The sequence below is a fragment of the Phyllopteryx taeniolatus genome, chromosome 15 (genome assembly GCF_024500385.1).
Source record: "Phyllopteryx taeniolatus isolate TA_2022b chromosome 15, UOR_Ptae_1.2, whole genome shotgun sequence".
In the NCBI taxonomy this organism is placed as follows: domain Eukaryota; kingdom Metazoa; phylum Chordata; class Actinopteri; order Syngnathiformes; family Syngnathidae; genus Phyllopteryx; species Phyllopteryx taeniolatus.
The window spans coordinates 15,918,045-15,923,244 of record NC_084516.1 but is presented as its reverse complement, the minus strand read 5'-3'; the positions used below and the strand labels follow the sequence as shown (position 1 = coordinate 15,923,244).

General features: G+C 43.7%; 1 long non-coding RNA gene across 1 annotated transcript; it reads left to right on the top strand.

Moving 5' to 3' along the window:
- Positions 1 to 200: 200 nt before the first annotated feature.
- On the top strand, positions 201 to 4,053 carry LOC133465269 (uncharacterized). Its single transcript, XR_009784581.1, has 4 exons — positions 201 to 474; positions 3,200 to 3,259; positions 3,373 to 3,438; positions 3,582 to 4,053. It is a non-coding gene; the product is annotated as an uncharacterized LOC133465269 (long non-coding RNA).
- Positions 4,054 to 5,200: the final 1,147 nt, after the last annotated feature.

Below are 5,200 nucleotides of genomic sequence, written 5' to 3'. Positions count from 1 at the left end.
AAAAAAAAAAAGATATTTGTTCAAACTGTCAGTATGATGTGAGACTTGGACATGAGTAAAATGATCTGTGAAAAAAAAAAAGTAATCCCTCTCTAATTAAGATTTTCAAGTCACTTGCGTCTGAAGAAAAACAACCAATCAGAGACATAAGGCGTGACTAAGAAGCTGTCAATCATTTGCCGTGCACTTGTGGGCTCACTCATAGTGGGCGCACTGCTTCAATCTTGTGCTAACCTGTTACCTTGGGCTTCAGGTGCTTTGCTGAATCTATAGCGGACATCCACCTCTTTAAAACCATAAAAATGCCCATTCCTCGTATGTCAACAACTGGGCATAAGACTAGCAAACAGAATTAGACCGATCCTGACCCCCCCCCCCAATAAAAAACAAGGCTGAACATGGGAGCTGTTTTTCAGAGGTGGCGCTGACAGGATTCAGAAGTGACGCGGAATTAGCAACTTTTCTGCTCGACAAGTAAGTCCTGCTAGCAACGTAGCAGTCGTGGCTAATGTTTACACTTGTTTACAGTGCTAATGCTAGCGTAGTATATTCGAACATATACGGATATACGTTCACTGTGAATTGGAGAATCACGCGCGTGCGTGTTAGCGACGGGTGTGGCTTTGGGCAGAAACTCAATCGGGGGCTTAGGGTTAGTGAAGCGGGGCTCCATTCAAAATGTTGTTTGTTCGCTGCCTGAGATCCAAACATTTCAGAGCCGAGGTGCCCTAGATAGAAAAAGGTCATTTAAAAAAAAGAAAAAGCACTAAAAATCAAAGTAGGGACTGAGCCCTGATGCGAATAGTAAAAATCTGCCAGTAATTGACACCAGCCAAAAAGCTAGATCATATATATATATATATATATATATATGCCACAAGATGACGCTAAAGCACTACTTTTATATTAGGGTTTTGGGCCAAGACAGCGAATATGTGAAGTTTGATGACTTGCCATAAAATGTGAAGAGACAGGAATTCTGCCATTTTGGCTCGATGTGACCATTTGAGGGCCATTATGGCCATTTCAATAGGTCCTGCAAAGGTGGGCTTGTCCTACACATTTTGTCCCATTCGCTACCCAATTGGATCCACGTATACTAGACAGTAGGGCAATGCTAAATTGTAAAGCAATTCTGTTGTGTGGGTGTAGCAGGGAGAAAAAAAATAGTTCCCCCCCCCCCCATTAATCTTAATTGTATTCCCAGTGATTTTGGTTACTATCATGAAAACGGCTGGATATCAGTTCTTAATTTATAATCTCTTGTGAGCGACAGTACATCTATTTTCATCTTTATATTCGTCTAAACAAATGTACCATTAGTTGTACTAGACATTACAAATGGGCAAGTAACAAGGGTGAAAAGTCCACACACCCTTGCTCAAATGCCAGGTTTTTGTGATTTAAAAAAAACAAAAAAACAACCCTGATTATACACACACACACACACACACTTTTAAGTTTTGTTTTCTTTGACAACAACTTTTGCACTTCTGACGATCAAAGCTTGTCTTAATCGAGAGGTTTTTTTTTGGGTTTTTTTTCGGAGGGTGATGCAATCGATTTCATCATTCCTTCAAGTGGGAGATGAAAGGCGAGCTTGCGACCACACAGGAAAAGATTCTGCCAGGCAGAAAGAGGATCAAAAAGCAGTGGAAGGAGACAAAAAGAAGGAGAGGAAAATGTGATGACCACAAGGGACAAGAACGTAGTGTCGCACACACATGCACATTTCCACACACGCACACAAACCCTGGCACATTACACACTACACTGTGTGCATGGCACTGGAAATGAGCAGCTGCAAAAAATTAGCAAAATTATCGAACCAAACTTGGAAAGCAAGGCAAGATTACAAGATTCTTACATTCTTTTTTTTTTTTAGCATTAATAATAACATATTCATGTTTGGGATGGATTACTTTGAACTCTTGCTAAGCAAAACAACAGCACTTACAGAGACACGTAAATAGTCCCTCGAGTGTAGACTCAAGAGTTTTGAACACCGATTCGATGCAGTAGACTCTGACATGTGGTCACTCCACGATGTTGTGTGCGTCAATGTTACTTAATTATTAGCTTCTGCCTTCTATCTCTGCTTTTCTCCATAATGGTCCTTTGTACTTTGTTTTAAACGCCACTTTCACTCGTCATCTTGTACAGCACTGTTTCTCAACCTTTATTTAACCGAAGCACCTATTTTACATTTAAAAAAAAAAAAAAACATTCATGGCACACTACTCCGAAACAAATGTCACAAAAAAGTGTTGTAGTGAAATAATGATCAGCTCATCTCAATTGACTCCCAAATGTACTTAACTCTTTTGTATGAACGGCAACCCGTGGATACACTGGTTTATTGGACCGTCTGCCATCTTGTGGAAGAGCATTTCATTTTTAAAGCCTGTCACTGAACATCGGTGTTATTGATACACAAACAAACATGCTTTATTTATAGTACAGTAATCTCTCGCGATATCGTGGTTCGTTTGTTGCAGATTGAGTGCGTCGCACATTTGCTTTTATTGAGCAGTGTAGTGCAATTGCTCACCTGTGCATGCAAGGAAAGAGCAACATTTAGCTTGATTTTCTACAACTACAGTACTGTAGTTAAGAAGAGCACCGTGAAGAATTCTGGGAAGCAGCAGAATCTGCCGGCTCGACTTTCCCATGATGGTTTGCGCTGCCTACCGTCACTGTGAAGCACAGTGCCTAATGCTTTAGCCTTGAAATCACCCAGTTACACCATGTCCGCATGGGTTGTTGCTCGTGTCACTCAAGCATGCTCGTGTAGATTGTATGCGTGGCGACCACAAGTGAAAAAATAGAATACCTGCACCTCTCTAAAGTATCACATATTGACATTGAATTGCACATATGAAACTTTGAAATTTGCATAATTAAGGCAATACATAATTGGGCACTACTTTGTGGTTTTCATTTATTGCGGTTTTCTGGAACGTAACCCCAGCGATAAATCGGGGATTCCTGTAAAGGAATCATTTTCACAACATTCATTCATTCATCTTCCGTCCCGCTTATCCTCACTAGGGTCGCGGGATTTTCACAACAATGAAATCAAATCTGATCATTTCCCGCGACGCAAAGTTGTTGGTTAACACTGTAGTAGACATTGTCCAATGTTTCTCAAAAAAAAAAAAAAGGTTTCCCCTGAAATAATCTACTACAACCATTTCAGGAAATAAGGCACACACTTCCAAGCAGTGGAGCTTCTTGAACGTTCTACCTTCCCGACAAGGTACACGGAGTGTTCTTTTGTTCACATCACCATGGCCAGTGGTTGGGACATGATGTGCTTCTGTCACTCCCCCCTCCTTCCTCTTCTTCCCCTTTCTTCCTCCACCACCAAAGAAGCAGATGGTGTTTTGGCGTCTCATAAAGGACCTACTAGATATTCTGAGGCGAGAGGCCGCGCGTGTGGGTAAACGTGACCTTGTGGACGGGGGGTGTTTAACAGTGGAGCGTTTATTCTTCATTGTGCCTCGTTTTCATTCACTTCTACCTTCCACCAATCTGCTCCATATTATTCCAATAAACGGCTCAATCTTTCTCTTCCTCAGGTCCACCTCTCCGATCCTCCTCCTGTATGCAAAGCAGGTGTCAGCCAGGACAAGAAGGTAGCGACTTCCTCACAAAGGAGACGACAGGGGTCTTGGAAGAGCCTGTGATAACGCACGCACACACGCACAAGGAGGAGGGGAGATGGGGGGGTAAGGAGTGCAAGGAGCTGTCCATCATTAGTATTCCAGCAGGAGGCTCCTGGCCCGGCCCAGACATCTGAGCGGAGCAGCCGCCACCGCAGATAAAGAAGAAGCCATTAATCCATGGAAGATTACCAGCACTGATACTTTATCCCGCCGTAATACAGCAATGCAAGCGCACTCGTCCCGTTTACAATGGCGTCAGAGGGAAAACCAGAGGAGAGGGAGGAAGAAGAGGGAGTGGTGCCAGCTCACCTTGTGGATGCAAAGATGGCAGCGGGACACATTAAGAGTTAGCTCGGATTTGATTTGGAGAATTTGTGTCACAGATGGCTTTGGAGAGTCAAGGAGTCCTTCCTGCGACCATATAAAGTATGCATACAACTACAGTATATGCATGAGACTTGGTGTCTTAGTTGCACATCAGTCACTACAGCAGCAGACATTCAAGAGCTGTTTTCATTTCTTCGTGCATAAGATGTCAAAGTTCCAGATCAGTCACGACACTAGAAAGCGACTCCAAAGATGTTATGTTCTAAATTTACATTTCATCACTCCTTATGTTCAACCAAACCACTTAATTTTGGAGGAAGGAAAGTCTACTAGTTTCATGCTAACATATCCGAAAGCCTAACAAAAAGGAGCATAGACTCTACGGTAATCAGAATCAGAATCATCTTTATTTGCCAAGTATGTCCAAAACACACAAGGAATTTGTCTCCGGTAGTTGGAGCCGGGCGGCACGGTGGCCGACTGGTTAGAGCGTCAGCCTCACAGTTCTGAGGTGCGGGGTTCAATCCCCGTCCCCGCCTGTGTGGAGTTTGCATGTTCTCCCCGTGCCTGCGTGGGTTTTCTCCGGGCACTCCGGTTTCCTCCCACATCCCAAAAACATGCATTAATTGGAGACTCTAAATTGCCCGTAGGCATGACTGTGAGTGCGAATGGTTGTTTGTTTCGATGTGCCCTGCGATTGGCTGGCAACCAGTTCAGGGTGTACCCCGCCTCCTGCCCGATGACAGCTGGGATAGGCTCCAGCACGCCCGCGACCCTAGTGAGGAGAAGCGGCTCAGAAAATGGATGGATGGATGGATAGTTGGAGCCGCTCTAGTACAACAGAACTTTACAGAACACTTTGGAGACATAAAGACATTCACAAAAAACAATTGTGCAAAAAGATGCAGAGTCCTCGAGCACTTAGAGCAGTTCGAATGACTAATATTGCAATAGTCCGGTGCAAGGACCATTGTGCAAAGGGCGCTGAGACTTCAAGGAGTGTCTGCGGTTTAAAGTGACGAGTCGTGCGATAATCTGGGACAATGTTGGTTGTGCAAATGTTACAGATACTCCTCAATCAGTGTGCAAATGGAGCAGATGCTACTCTGGCATGAGTGGCCAGTATATGCAAATAGTGCAGCATGGCGAGACAACTACAGTGAGTGCACGAGTAATACATAATTGGCCCCACAGAAATGTGACAA